Consider the following 16,747-nt stretch of genomic DNA (forward strand, 5'->3'; position numbering starts at 1 on the left):
GACAGTGCGGGGGAAAGCAAGTCCGGGAGAAATGGAGCTGAGTCACAGACCCTCGATTCTCACCCGCCTGCTCCCCGAAGGCTTGCCGGCCCTAGTCCCATTCTAGAGATTGGAAGAAAAGATGGCAAGCCCCAGGATTCCTTTAACGGAATTCCCTTTCCGCAGCAACCATGGAGGGGCAGGCCCAGCCTATCCTAACCCCTCCTCCACCAATTTATAACCAATGCCTAACCGCAACCTTACAAGTTGTGACGATTTACTACGCAGTAGGCAAAAACCAAATGGCCCAGCTAATCAGCCAGATGGACAAAATTCCTACCAAGCCCCAACGGCAGACGACCCCATGACAGGCATAGCAAGGTCAATGCAACAACCCCTTACTCAAGGGCGGGTGGGCGGGTGATCCGTTGCACGCAGCAAAGAGAAAGCTCCAGGCTGCGTGCAGAGTATTTAAACATTTTACCCCTCCCACCAAAATTGCAACATAACTTTTACCTCAGCAACCCAGTGAACCAATCACTGCCCCAGGCCATCTTTAGAGACCCTGCCTGGTAACAGAGGGGTAGCTCAGCAGACCCCACCGCAACACGTTCTCTCCATGAAGGAGAACACGCTTTCTAATAAATTCTGGACAGCCTCATGTGGTCAGTAGATTGTTTTAAGAGAAAAGCATGCTGCTGCCTCTACCCTGCCTACCATGGGGTGGTTTGCAGCATAAAACCACAAAATACACAATAAAAGCATGAACAAGAACAAAACAAATCCATAACCTGCCCCCTCATCAATGTATTCTTCAAATGTGGTTGCAAAGACCTCTCTCCCTCGCCCCCAAATGCATAGACATTTGCCCACTGTCAAGTCTTCCTCTGATGATAAACTTGAGTTAAATAAAAGTTTAAAATCAGATATCATATTTTGGGGACATAGCTTATAGAGACTGCATTTGCCAACAGTGCAAAATTGTTTTTGTTTTGCACAATGCTGGCTTTGGTTGAAACATCTTTATTACCCTCATCTCCACAAAGCCGCAGACTGTCCTTTGGCGTTAGTGAGCTCAGCAGCATGAAATGTGTTTCTCCCCCCCCCCCTTCACTCTGTTCTTCCTTGTGTCATTTATTGGCTGGGTGACGCTTTTGTCTCTTAACAAATCCAAGGATTTCAGAATACTGAAAACGTCTGCCTAGGCAGTGTTCAAGGGCTGTGGCTCAGTGCTAGAGCATCTGGTCTGTATGCAAACATTCTGAGGTTCAGTTCCTGGCATCTCCTGGTGGAGCTGGCAAATGTTTCCTACCTCAGACTCTGGAGAGCTGCTACCAGTCTGTGTAGACAATACTGAGTCAGATGGAACAGTGCTCTCACTAGCGTTCATTGTTCCCATGTAGATGTTTGCTTGGAAGTCAGTTCCTCTGAGCTTCATTGTGCTTACTCCTACGTTGGTTGACTTATTCCAAGTTGACATGGAATGTTGTACTCATTTAGTTTCGATATTCACGCATGGATTGCATGGGCATTTGTGCCAGGTTTAGGGCTACAGATAGTTTCCAGGACTCTAGACAAGCCGATTTGCCTAAATTACCTGTATACTGCTATAATTGAAGCCCGATTTAGAATGTTGCAAGCGAAAATAATTGCAGTTGCTTCGCCTTACGGTCACAGCCCCAGAAAGGCTCCTTTTTTAAATAAGAAACAAAAATGAATGTTTCTTTTCAGAATTCTGTGGCTGCCTTGAGTTTCATGTTATATAAAAGGTACCCTTAATATTTAACTTAATAAAAAAAAGTGTGTTTGAAAACGCAAGGGGTATTTTGAAGCATAAAAACAGAAGGGTACCTGAAGGAGCATAAAGCCCAGAAACAGCAGGCGCAAGGTTGGATTTCAATAGGAAACCATTTTTCAATATCAAGACATTCTCAAAGCTGCACTGTGTTTTGGAAGTGCTTTTTTGTATGAGAAAAAGAACAGACGAGGTGCTTTCTTGCTCTGGGGAAGTGGTTTCCTAGCTTGCTTGAATCCGCATTTCTCCATTCATTTCTTTCCTATTTAAATACCTACTCAGATACAATTGTGTCAAATGAAAGCTCTCTCGCGTTCCCTATTCTGATGGCAAAAAAACCCAAACCCAAGTGTGATCATTTATCTTTAAATTGTTCAACTGTGCCCTGTTTCGTGTTCTTGTTAATAATGCCACATCTCCTAGGAGCCATCTCTCATTCAATTTCCTCACATAAGCTACAGGGTTGACCTTACCTACTGTTCCCTTGGAGTGAGAAAAGAAAATAAGCCAAAATGCCAACCTACCTTAATTAAAAAAAATTGGTTTCAAATATATATGTTTTTATTACGCAAATCATGGACACATACCACATGCACTTTTTGTTTTGGCTTTTTCTGTTGGAAGAAATTAAGAGTGAAATTAAGACTAATTAAAACTAGTTTACTATACAACGGTGTATGTTTTTGTTTGAATGATAGTTTGATGAGTTAGCATGACCAAAATATTTTATTCATGCCCTGCTGAAGAGACTGAGGTGGAGCGAAATTACTGCGTAATTAAGGTTACCAGGTTTTTTTTTATTTATGGTTACTGTATATTAATAAATAGCAGACCAGTAGTGGCTGGTGGGGGGAAATGGATAATTGAGAAAAGATACACTGCAATATTGCATTTTTTTTTCTCCAGTAGGAAGAAAGCACCATTAGTTTCAAAGGACTTCTTGCCCACTGAAACAAAGCCAGCCAGTTGTGTCTAATTCTGTACAGGCATCCCACCTGCAGATTGAATGAAATACTGTGGACATAAGGAAAGCACATAAACAAGCAAACTCCGCTATCCTCCTATGTCCCGCTGCTTTTGCCTTTTCTGCTGTTCTAGCCTCCTCCTAAGTCCCAGATGGGGATGTTCAAAATTCCTTCCTCTTCTTGCTTAGCAATAGGGAAAGTGGTTACCTGTACTGTACTTAGGAATGCTGCTGCCAAGTGCCAAAGCCTCAGAATTGTCTTGTTTTGTTTTATAACTTTCTTTAAAAGTGTCTGGTTGACGTACTTTAAAAAATTAAATAAAGCTAAGAGTCCGGGGGCCCTGTTAGTGGTCCTGGTTTAAATTGCAAAAGAGACAAAATTTCACTAGGGGGAGGAGGCTGGGATTATAAAGGCCTTCTTTTGCAAACATTCGAGATTACATGGCCAAAATATGCAGTATGCTTTAAGACTACTATACTTAATTTTGCTATCACCACTTTAGTGTATTGGTGTGGTTAGTAGAAAGGAGTTTTCTCAGTTGGAAGCAAGCTAACAGAAAGATGCTCTAGTTTTGCACTGCAGCAATACACGGGTAAACTTACATCCCCCTAGAATGATGTAGTTGCATGTTGGGTTCAGTAAGTGCAGATGAACAGAGCCCTTTTAGTGACAGTGTTACTATAAATATACCACTGCTTTGCTGAAAACAAGTCTTGGGAGGTTGGGATTTCTATACCAGAACTAAAGGGCATTTTAAAATCAATAGCATTAGGAGATAATATACCAACAATAATAATCTACAGAGGATACTAGTTCAAAGCTCTGCTCTTGTGCAGCTCTAGCTAAATAGAGGAATCTTTGACATAATAATTCTAAGACTATTTGCCACACTTGCTATGTTCAGTGAAACTAAGAAGAGTGCCACCAGCTTAAGTGTGTTTTGATCTTCCGCAATTTGAGAGAATACTGATATCATTAGCACCAGAGAAAATTAGCCAAATCCTGCATTAATGGCAAGCTTCACTGCAGGGGTGTGGTATATATTAAGATAAAGGGAATTTTCCCATTGAAGTAAACAAAGACCTTCCCGGGCTTTGTATTTTGATTGAGCATCTCAGGAAATTGCATGCTGCATATAAATGTACAGTGAGGGGAGGGAAGTATTTGATCCCTTGCTAAATTTGCCCGTTTGCCCTCTGACGAAGAAATGACCAGACCATAATTTTAATGGTAGGTTTATTGTAGCTGTGAGAGACAGAATAACAACAGAAAAAAACCCAGAAACCCAGAAGACAAAAGTCAGAGATTGATGTGCATTATAATGAGTAAAATAAGTATTTGATCCCTTTGCAAAAGATGACTTAGTACTTGGTGGCAAAACCCTCGTTGGCAATTACGGAGGTCAGAGGTTTCTTGTAGGTGGCCACCAGGTTTGCACACTTCTCAGGAGGTATTTTGTCCCACTCCTTTTTGCAGATCCTCTCCAAGTCAGTAAAATTTTGAGGCTGATGTGTAACTACTTGAACCTTCAGCTCCCTCCACAGATTTTCAATGGGATTAAGGTCCGGAGACTAGCTAGGCCACTCCAGGACCTTAATGTGCTGCTTCTTCTTGAGCTACTCCTTTGTTGCCTTGGCCGTGTGTTTTGGGTCATTGTCATGCTGGAATACCCATCCTCGATCCATTTTCAATGCCCTGGCTGAGGGAAGGAGGTGCTCTCCCAAGATTTGACGATACATGGTCCCGTCCATCATCCCTTCGATGCGGTGAAGGTGTCCTGTCCCCTTAGCAGAAAAACACCCCAAAGCATAATATGTCCCCCTCCATGTTTGATGGTGGGGATGGTATTCTTGGGGTCGTAGGCAGCATTCCTCCTCCTCTAAAACACGGTGAGATGAGTTGATGCCAAAGAGCTCGGTTTTGGTCTCATCTGACCACAACACTTTCACCCAGATCTTCTCTGGGCCATTCAGATGTGCATTGGCAAACTGCAGATGGGCCTGTACATGTGCTGACTTGAGCAAGGGGACCTTGCAGGCTCTGCAAGATCTCAGTCCTTCACAGCGTATTGTGTTACCAACTGTTTTCATGATGACTATGGTCCCAGCTGCCCTGAGATCGTTGACAAGTTCCCGCCGTGTAGTTCTGGGCTGCTTCAACACTGTTCTCCTGATCATTGCAACTCCATGAGATGAGATCTTGCATGGAGCCCCAAGACCGAGGGAGGTTGTCAGTTATTTTGTGTTTCTTCCATTTGCAAATTATCGCACCACCTTCTCACCAAGCTGCTTGGCAATCGTCTTGTAGCCCAGTCCAGCCTTGTGCAATCTTGTCCCTGACATCCTTGGACAGCTCTTTGGTCTTGGTCATGGTGGCTACTTTGGAATCTGCTGGATTGATTGCTTCTGTCGACAGGTGTCTTTTGTAAAGGTGCTGTAACGAGCTGGGATTACAGGTAAGACCTCTCCCTTACAGCAGGTGCTTCTAATCTCAGCTCGTTACATACAGTGAAGATACCAGGTAGACTGACATCTGGCTGGTTGATAGGGGATCAAATACTTATTTCACTCATTATAATGCACATCAATCTGACTTTTGTCCTCTGGGTTTTGGGGACTTTCCTGTTGTTATTCTGTCTCTCACGGCTACAATAAACCTACCATTAAAATTATGGACTGGTCATTTCTTTGTCAGAGGGCAAACGGGCAAATTTAGCAAGGGATCAAATACTTCCCCCACCCTCACTGTATGTAGCAGTCACGGCAGGAGGTGTTTACTTTTAAAGAAGAACTTTTGAATAGAAAAGAAGTAGTTATGCCTGGTCCTTTTCATGCTGTTCACTTTCCATGTTCTATATCTCCCTGGCCTGTCTTGGTTTTCCCCTGCAAGGCTGCAAACACATGTTTCTCTTTGTAAATGTGCATCTGGAACCTTGCAGAAGAAACTAGCTGGAGAGGAGTTTTACAAATCCAAACAAAATGGAACCAAGATATAGGTTCCAAAAAAGATCCTGAGAAGAGTCTGTGTAGTAGGGAGTATTTTTTGTATCTTTGGTAATACGTAACAAACTGGAACCATCTACTTAAATACTGTGCATCTTATTTATATATCCGAAAGCTTCTGCCTCTTTTACCAGTAGCAGTAGTTTAATAATAATCCTTATGTCTTCTGTAGAATTATGCTTAATATGCATGTAGCAGGAAGAATCACTGAGTTGTCTTTATACTCCCTTCAAATAATCCCCTCTATTCCAAAATAACTATATGTAGCTCCTCCTTTGTCTGCTGGCTTAATCACAATACAGTGGTGCCTCGCAAGACGAAATTAATTCGTTCCGCAAGTTTTTTCTTCTTGCGAGTTTTTCGTCTTGCGGAGCACGGTTTCCCATAGGAATGCATTGAAAATCAATCAATGCGTTCCTATGGAAACCGCCTTCAGACCAGGTCCGGGGACAGTCTGTCCCCCGACCTCTTCTGAAGGCTGGGGGGGGACAAGGGCTTTTCTTCCCACCCCCAGCATTTTAAAAAACCCCGGGACAGCGGAGGACTTCTCCGCTGTCCGGGGCGATCTTAAAATGCTGGCGGGCGGCAGCGAAGCCTTCGCTGCCGCCCGCCAGGATTTTAAAAAACCCCGGGACCTCTTCTGAAGGCTGGCGGGGGGCGAAAGTCTTTGCTCCCCCCGGCTGCCTTCAAAAGCCGTCCGGGATAGCGGAGAAACACGCTGCGTTTCTCCACTCTCCCGGGAAGGCAGGCAGGGGGGAGCAAAGACTTTCACCCCCGCCGGCCTTCAGAAGAGGTCCAGGACCTCTTCTGAAGGCCGGTGGGGGGCGAAAGTCTTTGCTCCCCCCCCCCGCCGCCTGCCTTCAAAAGCCATCCGGGATAGCGGGAAGCGCTTCCCTGCTATCCCGGACTGCTTTTAAAATGCTGGCGGTGGGGAGCAAAGCCTTTCAGCCCCCGCCGGCCTTCCTAGACCTCTTCTGAAGGCCGGAGGGGGGGAAAGGCTTTGCTCCCCACCGCTAGCATTTAAAAGAGGTCCCCGGAGATTTCCCTATGGGCTTTCTTCTTGCGAAGCAAGCCCATAGGGAAATTCGTCTTGCGAAGCAACTCGCAAACGGAAAACCCTTTCGTCTTGCGGGTTTTTCGTCTTGCGAGGCGTTCGTCTTGCGGGGCACCACTGTATTGGAATTATTTTTCAGTGCTTCCAATGCCAATGTTGCTTTTAACGTACAATTTAACAAACTGCCAGGTGCAATATTTCTTCAAACCTCCTTTTCAAAAATATGAATATTTGGATATGGTGATGACGGTAAGTACATACCTGGAGGTTCCTGAATCATAATCTTGGGAAATGCCAAAGACCTTTTTCAATTTTAGAAATCATACTAATTCTAAAACATCTCTTCTAGCATAGTGTGTATTGTTGTTAATGTCATATTGTACATATTATCTCTTTGGGACTATCAGGACTGAAGTTCTTTGGCATTTGAGGGTGTGAAAAATGAATTCAAGATCTCTCAGTGCTGTTGCCACTCTCTACTGTAAATTTACTCTGATGGTATATGTATATAATGTTAATGTACTAGTTTTTAAAATCTGTGCTAGGTGTTTCACAAGCCTTGTTTAATCGCGCAGTCATGACACTATTAAGTGGCTCATTATTCTTGCTTTACTATTGAATGACGGAAACTGAAAAGTAGTGAGTATCCCCAAGCCAAATAATAAATCTTTAGCCAAGCAGGAATCTCAAAGATGGCATCCACTAACACACACTGCCCTTTGCGCTGTGACTAAACACATTAAGGCTGCAATCCTGCACTACTTCCTTGGGAGTAGGCACAATTAATCAATAATTGAAGAAAGTTTATTTTAATCCTTCTCTTCATCCGCCAAAAAGGAAAGTCTCCCAGAGCAGCTTACAAATCACCAAAGAAAGTCCCTGTCCTCTATCTTGCAATAAAATAAGACATTACACTGAAGGCAGGCGAGAAAGAATCCACATTGAAGTGGATATGTATAGGATTGCACTGTACGTGGATAATTCAGACGATTAGATGGTTAAATGTGCTTATTCAACTGTGCATAGGTAGGTTATGCTTAGAGATGTCTTAGAGCAGTGCTGGGGGGCCTTTATTTGTTGCAGGACCACATTCCCTTCTGGGCAACAGGGTCTTAATGGTGGATGAGACCAGAGGCAAGAGTGGGCAGGACAATGGATGTAAATGCTAGTTTCTCCATCATCCCACCCAGGCAAACAAGAAACACCGTCAGTTCAAGTACACATTCCAGCAGGCAAAAACACTCAGAGTGCAAAGCACTCTGGAATGTGTACCTGTGGCCTGTGGAGGGCATGAGGCCTAGAAACAAAGACGTAATTAAAAAGGTAAAGGGACCGCTGACCATTAGGTCCAGTCGTGACCGACTCTGGGGTTGTGGTGCTCATCTCGCTTTATTGGCCGAGGGAGCTGGCATAGTGCTTCCGGGTCATGTGGCCAGCAGGACTAAGCTGCTTCTGGCAAAGCAGAGAAGCGCACGGAAATGCTGTTTACCTTCCCGCTGGAGCGGTACCTATTTATCTACTTGCACTTTGACGTGCTTTGGAACTGCTAGGTTGGCAGGAGCAGGGACCGAGCAACGGGAGCTCACTCCGTCGCGGGGATTCGAACCGCCGACCTTCTGATCGACAAGTCCTAGGCTCTGTGGTTTAACCCACAGCGCCACCCACGTCCCTAAAGACGTAATTAGAGGAGTGCAAACTGGGCAGTTGCCCTGGGCAGGTAATTTGAGGAGTCAGTGTCTCCCCCCAAAAGGTTGGACAAGGCCCTAGAGCCAGCTGCTGCCAGAATGGTCTCATGGGTTGTTGGTGGGGAGGTGGAAATAAACTTGCTGCACCAGCCAAGGACAGTTCCTGCCCCCACTCTGAAAGAGGAGCTGGGCCATGTTCAGCAGAACCTCTCTGAGGCAGAGAATGAGAAAGCACGCTGGCAAAGCCGGGGATAGAAGGGAGGGGAGTTGTGTTCGGAACAGGTATCACCGCTACTTCTTTCCACATTCTCTTGTGCACCTCTGCTGCTCTCCTCGCACTCATCCATCTTCACTGCAAAAGCAAGCTTTTCACTAAGCCTTCCTTCCACACACATAGGCTGTTCCTGCTAAGAAGGGCTTTTTCATCCTCTGCACCTTTGCTTGTGTCCCACCCTCTTGCTGCCGCGATGGGGCTGTAATGCACGTGTTTGGTGCTGTGTCCTCTGGGAAGTACGCTTTACTCATGATGTAAACCCTGCAGAGCTCAAAATGGAGGGATGTATGATCACAGCTTCCTATATTCACATACATGTTTTATTATTGAAGGTGGAGCAATGGCAGATTTCTTCTGCCCGGGGCAGCAGACACCATAAATACAACACTGGTGAGAGAGAGCAGGGGGCTGCATTTGACCCACAGGCCTAAAGTTCCCCACCCTTCTCTTAGAGAAGCAACCTTTACAATGTTTTGAGCACTGAAGGCTCTGTGTGTCTTGTTTTGTGTATTAAACAAATCCTAGTGAAAATGGGTTTTGCCATATGGCTACTGTCAGAAGGACCTAAAATAGTATCTGTAACATGTATATACAGTTACAGATAGGTAGCCGTGTTGGTCTGCCATAGTCAAAACAAAAAAAAATCCTTCCAGTAGCACCTTAAAGACCAACTAAGTTAGTTCTTGGTATGAGCTTTCGTGGGCATGCACACTTCTTCAGATACTTCAGATGTATATACAGTGCAGTTTGGGAACATCCCAATGATAACATCAAAATCTGGATCACATGTGCCTGGAGCAATACTTTGGTAGTTTTCTGGCAAAAGGGGGCTAAGAAGGAGTCCCTCTGTTCATGGTGTTCATGGCCCCATGGCTTGTTCCAAGGAAGGAAAACTAGCAATATAATTGGGGATGTGTTAGGCAAGACTGTCCGTACGTGTCTTAGAGCCTGACAGCCCATTTACAAATATAGCACATTTGTATAGAATGACTTATGCGAGACATGTGTGGTGGGCACTTATAAGTGGAAGAAACCAGAGGCCCTGCAATGCTTCGGTACTTGTGGAGTATTTCTGAAGGCCATGGGGGGGTGACAGCATGGTACTAAAATTTGTAAATCGCTCTTGACAATGGGTTATCTTTTCCTAAGCCACTTAGACTTGAGGGAGCGGGATTTTACTGTTTTGTGGCATGGACATTTATATGAATAGATTAAAAAGCCTCAGAATCTGCCCCAGGGCTAAAGTCAAAGCTAAGTCTGCTAGTCTGCAAAGGCCAGTAAAATCCTTTATCTTAAAGGAAAGCAGAATTCAGGCCTGGGATTTTGGGCTGACATTTGCCTCCAAAGCTAAATCTAGAAGAGGAAGGGGGGCCTGGCCCTTCCAAAATAGACTTGTTATTTGCAAAAGGATCTAGATTGAGATAATGAAAGCAGCAAACCTATTTTAATTACACTCCTGGGTTACATGGCTGGCAGAGGTGTGCGACTGCCGTGCTTCGTCTTTTAAGCACCATAGGCTCATTAAGAAATTAAAACAGTGGTGAGCCTTTCATACAGCAACTCTCCCTCTGGGGATGCTTTAAATTTTCTGACTGTCTGCATAGTGATACGGATCATAAAAGTTCAGAGAATTACCTCAATAAGATGACAGCCTCGTCCATTTACACGGGAAATCCAATGCTCCCTTTTTCCTCGGAGGCATTCATTGAAAATCCATGCACGGCTCATTTCTCTGGCCATTTAACAATGTGTCTCATGTTTGCCCTGATTAAGGGGGGGAGAGACCCCCTGTCGTTGTAGCAGATATAACATGGAGGATCATATAATTGCAGTAAAGAGGCCCCAGAGCTTGCGGTAATAGGGTGGTTCATCTGATGTGTGCTGCCGTTGGAAAAAAAGCCCTGTATGTATGTTCTCGGCGGATAGTAAAGAGGCTTTCAAGGAGTACACAAGATGTAGTATGAAAGCTAATGAGGAACAGCAAAAGCATGGAGGAAAACCTGTTTCATACTTCTGCTTCTTCCACTATACCCTGCTAGTTTTTTCCTGAAACGTGGAAGTACTTTGAATAAGTTTCATCCTGCCTTTCCATTTTGCCCCTGTCCTTTCCTTACCATACTGATATCTAGGCTACCTAAAAATAGGAAGCTGCAACGGCATGCAGGGTTGAGCATGCAGAACAGGGGTCGGCAACCTAAAGTCCATAGGGCACAAGCAGCCCACGGGGGCTGTTTAACCGGCCCCCGAACTAAGCTGCCGCTCGGCGAGTCCCTGCGCGCTGCACTAAACCAGTTCTGGGACTCCAGAAATCATGGGCACACGCGCTCACACACAATCCTGCCCATGGAGATATCTCTGCTGGAGTGAACCAGCCCAGGCGAGGCAAACTTTGCCGACCCCTGATGCAGAAGAACCAGTGTGGTTCAAATGCAGTTCCGATTGGCTTGTGTCTCACTCCTTCCTCCTAAATGGCATCAGTAATACACTTTGTGGCAAGCAAAGAATGTTCTTAAGACTGAAACTGGTGGAGAACTGTCCTAGTTCCAACTTCATCTTTCTTCTATACTCAAGACCAGTGTAGTGGTGAACCTTGGGGTCTCACACTTCAGTGGCGCCAAAATTCAGGGCCCCTCGCCTTCCATTGTACATCATAGTTGCAGCATAGTTAGTTTGGCTTAGTGTTACATCCCAAAGTGGCCAGTGACACTGAAACAAATTATGTGCACAGGTGTTTAGAATGGATATGTACCAAGCTGGAATGTATCTAAAGGCTAGTGGCATGCGGTCAGTGGACTAGTCCCCTAAATGTCCCTGGTAAATTAGAATATTAAAGCCTGTCACCTCCAAAGCCCAAGAAGCTTCTGCCCGACTTAAGGAGGGACACATGATGCTCATGTGTGTGTGTCCGTCCCCCCGTCCCCCCCATTGCCCTTGCAAGCTGGGTCCTCTGTCCCTAACTATTCCCCTATGAAAAAAATCACTGCACACCACTGCAGAAGACCACCTTAAATGAGGATTTTCTATACACCATCCCATATGCTCTCATATAATCCAATCACACATTACCCTCCATACATAAGAAAACACTAACACCCATGTTACCGTCACAAGCGAAACATTGTGATGACATTAAACATTACAACTGAGTAAAATAGATACATCTTCCCCAAATATGATGCAGGGACATGGCTCAGTTCCAAGAAAGGTACCCCATTGTATTGTTTAAATACAGGAGCGCTGTGGAAGTATGCACATGAATGAGAGGTGGGAAGATTATTTAAATCTGGATACTGCCATCTTCTAAAATAGGTAGCCAGAGAACCAAGGACAGCTTTTTCGGGGACTTCCGGAGGCGGCGCGAACGGTAATGGCTGCCCTTTCCTAACCGGGAGAGGGAAGCTCCGCTGGAAAAGGGTCGTCCGCTACGGCGAAGCGGAGACCCATTCTGGAAAACCGCAGGCAGCGGAAGCCTGCGGTCTCGGGACCCGGCGGGCGCCAGGAGCAACCCCCGAAACGTTGAGGGAACCCCGTAAGGGGCTCCGGATCGCAGAGGGGGCAGCGGCGCTGTGGGTCTATGCGCATTCAGCGGAGCGAAGCCGCGCTGCCGTTGCCGGTGAGCGCCGACCTTTCTTCCTGCAACACAAGATTCTAAAACGCAACAACCCGTGAGTAACTGAGGACTTTACTAAATTTTCGGATTAAAAATATTGAAAATAAGCTGAAAGCGGAGAGACGAGGAAAAGGAAGTCCGTCTTCCGCAGCCATTGACTTTTAAAGCAAAGAGCAGGAGGAGTGGAGGCATAGAGAGAACTTTTGACAGCTCAGATTGAGCACCCGCAGAAATTACTTTTAATCCCTTTAAAGACTGTAAGCAACTGATTTTTGGACTTTTATCAGGACTTATATACTCTCTTCTTTGTGGATTACAATTTTATTTAAGAAGCCCAGGTGTCAGAACTGCCTGAGCAGCAGAACTGTCAGACTGCAAATTTGGATACATTCTATTTAAACTTTGAGACAGTCTGAGGGAGTTCAGAATAGCTACGTTCTTGCATTATGGAACTCCAGTAAGCACAACTTGAAATATTGTGGCAAACCTAAAACCAACTCTGCTAAAACTACTTTTGTGAAGATCCCTAAGTATTGGTTCAGATTTCGTATGTGGAATGGACTCTTCTTCTTAGGACATTTTATGCTCCCCCTAGAGGATTGAGGATTTATAACAAAAACATTGTTTTACTTTCTATTTCCCGGCCCTCTGTTTGACTGCTACCACCTGGGCCGTAGCTTTCTCATGGGAACAACTCAGCTTGACCTTGACTGCTAGATAACTTTGGAATGAGTGGCGCAAAAAGAAAGGGATTAAGAACTAGACAAACAACTCTGACAACCTTAACTGCAGCCTCACAAGCACGCAGATCATCTGTGCCTACTCTGCCCTCGGAGGAAAAAGCTACCTCCCTGTCACAGGCAGGGGAGGGAGAAACTGAGGAATTACAATTAGAAGAGATGGCCTCAGGAGGATCTGGTTCTGTATTAGAGAGAATTCTTGAGAAATTGGAGTCTTTGGACAGGAAAGTTGACCAACAAACTGCGAAAATTGACCTTAATACAGAAACTTTAAACAAACTATCTGGGCAAGTTGCACAGAATGCACAAGCAATCGGTCAACTGAAGGAGGCTGCAGGTGAAAATCAGAAACTGGCCGAAGAGACCAGCCAAAGAGTGGGAGAGTTGGAAAAAGAAGTAAGGCCGCTCAGCAAGCAGGTTGGGGAACACCAGACCTACCTCTCTATGTTGGAACTTCGGAACAGGGAGACTAACTTAAGGATAAGATCGATACCAGAAGTGGAAGAAGGTAACCTAGCTGAGTTTTTGACCAAAGAATTCTCCAAGTTCTGGGGTCTAGAGGAGGAAGACTTTAAAATTGTGTCAGCCTTCAGACTTGGAAGACTCACAAAGAGAGAAAAGCCCAGAGACTGTTTGATTACGTTGAGATCAAAGGAGGAAAGGGACAAGATTTTGGGCCTGCACTACGGAAGATCCCTGAACATTTCGGACATAAGAATTGAGATTTTTAAGGACATTCCTAAACAGCTGTTGGACCTCAGATCTGAATATTTGGACTTAGTAAAACTGCTGAGAAGCAACTCAATCATCTTTAGGTGGGACTTTCCCCAAGGATTATCCTTTACCTTTAGAGGGAAGAAGATTAAAATTAGAACTTTGGAAGATAGGGATAAGTTTTTGACTGCCTACGGAGAGGATCTTCATAAAGGACTTGAACTACCCTCAGGGCCTGAACCACCACAGGTACCTGTACCTCAAAACCCTGAAGACTCACAGAACAAAACACCATCCCAAGGAAACTAAACAGATCCATCCAGGATGTCTCTGCAACTTTTAAGCTGGAATATAAATGGCTGTAACAGCCCGGAAAAAAGGAAGAAAATCTTTCACATATTAAAAAAGGAGCAACTAGACATTACTTGTTTACAAGAAACACATGTGACTAGGCTCCACAGAAAAATATTGGTAAATAAAAGGTTAGGCCAAGAATTTATATCTTCGGATTCAGTTAAGAAGAGAGGAGTGGTGATATATGCAAAGGAGAGCCTCTCACCAAAATTTCTATTTAAAGATGAACATGGAAGAATTTTGGCAATTGAAATACAGCACCAAGGAGAGAAAATTTTGATATTAGGAATCTACGCACCAAATGAAGGGAAATCAGAATTCTACAAGAAGTTGCATGAGATTATGCTGGATTATCTGGACTATGATAACATCATCATGATGGGAGATATGAATGGGATCGTTTCAACGAACATGGATAGGTCACAAAGCCAAAAGGTTACTAAAGATGGCAGACTACCAAAGACCTTTTTCGAAATGACAGACAACATGGACTGGATTGATATATGGAGGACAAAGAACCCCTTGGGGAAAGAAGGAACATTTTTCTCTGAAGCCCAACTGACTTGGACAAGAATTGACCAAATATGGATTTCTAGAGGTCTGGCTCCTAAGGTGAAGAAAGTGGAAATCTGCCCAAAGACCTGCTCCGATCATAACGCGTTGAAAATGGACATGACATTATTACCAACCGGCTCCTTTAGATGGAAGATGAATGACAACTTGTTTAGAGATCAGGAGATTATTAAGAAGGCCAAAAAAACAATAAAGGACTATTTTGAGATAAATTTGAACACTGCTGTGGAAAAAAGAACAATCTGGGACGCAAGCAAAGCTGTGATGAGAGGGTTCTTGATACAACAGAACGCCATAAAGAAAAGACTACAAAATGAGAAAAAGGATAAGATTTTGGGGAAAATTAAAGAGTTAGAGAAGAAACTAAGAGTAAACCCGAAGTCACAGCCGATCTTGAGAGAAATCAAACTTCACCAGGCACAATATTCCAAACTGATAAATCAGGAAATAGAATGGAAGATTAAATCAATGAAACAAAAAACATTTGAATCGGCTAATAAATGTGGGAAACTGCTGGCTTGGCAGTTGAAGAAGAGACAAAAGCTGAACATAGTAACAAATTTGGAAATAGAAGGAAGATATATTCAGAACCCGGTGGAAATTAGAAAATGTTTCCAGAAATATTTTAAGAAATTATATACTCAAGGGCCACAAAATGAGGAAGAGATTGCAAAATTTTTGGAGAAAAATGGACTTAAAAAACTATCACAAGAAAATAGATCACTCCTGAATAGTAAAATAACACGATTAGAGATAGAACATGCCATTCAGAATATGAAGTTGGGCAAGTCTCCAGGGCCAGATGGCTTGACCTCCAAGTACTATAAGATATTAAGTGACTATTTGATTCAACCACTGATGGAGGTCAGCAATGAAATTATGGAGGGAAAGAAGGCGCCTGAATCGTGGAAGGAAGCTTTCATCACATTGATACCAAAATCAGAAACTGAAAAGACACAACTTAAGAACTACCGTCCCATTTCCCTTTTAAATGTGGATTACAAAATATTTGCTGACGTTTTGGCAGGAAGACTCAAAAGAGTTTTAAATGAGACAATTCATAAAGACCAGGCAGGCTTTCTCCCAGGAAGACATTTGTTTGCTAATACAAGGAACATTATTGACATTTTGGAACTTTTGCAAACAAATATTAACACTAAAGCAGTTTTAATTTTTATAGACGCGGAGAAGGCCTTCGATAACATCTCTTGGAAATTTATGAAGGGGAATTTAAAAGAAATGGGAGTGGGGCGGGGTTTTGAAAATGGGATTGACGCGATTTATTCAGAACAAAAGGCAAAACTGATAGTCAACAATGTGGTTACAGAAGAGTTTAAGATTGAAAAAGGGACACGACAAGGCTGCCCGATTTCCCCCTTGCTGTTTATTTCTGTCCTGGAGGTGCTCTTGAACTTGATTAGAGGGGACCGGTTGGTGCAAGGGATTCAGATCGGAGCGAAACAATATAAACTTAAAGCTTTTGCAGATGACCTTGTTCTGACATTGCAAGAGCCAGAATCTAGCACAAAAAGAGTGTTACAATTGATTCAGGACTTTGGTCGGGTAGCGGGCTTTAAACTAAATAAACAGAAAACTAAGGTGTTGGGAAAAAACTTGACAGATGCAGAGTCAGAACGGTTTCAGAGAGAAACAGAACTAACTGTGGTTAAAAAAGTAAAGTACCTAGGGGTAAACATAACAGCAAAAAATCTGAGTCTATTTAAGGACAATTATGAAAAATGTTGGTCTGAAATTAAGAGAGACTTGGACAGTTGGTCAAAATTGAAGCTTTCTTTGCTAGGCCGAATTGCTGCTATTAAGATGAATGTATTGCCTAAGATGTTGTTTTTGTTTCAAACATTGCAAATTGTGGATAAGACGGAGTGCTTCAGGAAGTGGCAGAGAGATATTTCTAAATTTGTCTGGCAGGGCAAAAAGCCCAGAATTAAGTTTAAGATATTAACTGATGCGAAAGAAAGAGGGGGCTTTGCCCTGCCAGACC

The 16,747-nt window shown here is 43.9% G+C and overlaps 2 protein-coding genes across 41 annotated transcripts in view; one reads left to right on the plus strand and one right to left on the minus strand.

Moving 5' to 3' along the window:
* ARPP21 (cAMP regulated phosphoprotein 21) overlaps window positions 1–16,747 on the plus strand; it is a 250,687-nt gene that overhangs the window by 227,815 nt on the left and 6,125 nt on the right. The gene's annotated exons all lie outside the window — the stretch shown is intronic.
* Window positions 1–16,747, minus strand: part of LOC310828434 (uncharacterized protein) — a 99,394-nt gene that overhangs the window by 21,140 nt on the left and 61,507 nt on the right. Inside the window, exon 4 of one of the 18 annotated variants that reach the window (XR_014556862.1) lies at window positions 1,500–2,388. The exons of 16 other annotated variants lie outside the window; for them this stretch is intronic. The gene's annotated coding sequence lies outside the window, so the exon portion shown is untranslated. Of the gene's footprint in view, window positions 1–1,499; window positions 2,770–16,747 lie in introns of those variants that run through there. One more of the 18 variants, XR_014556863.1, reaches the window with a different exon arrangement.

This window comes from Podarcis gaigeae, assembly GCF_964106915.1.
Source record: "Podarcis gaigeae genome assembly, chromosome: 12".
In the NCBI taxonomy this organism is placed as follows: Eukaryota; Metazoa; Chordata; class Lepidosauria; order Squamata; family Lacertidae; genus Podarcis; species Podarcis gaigeae.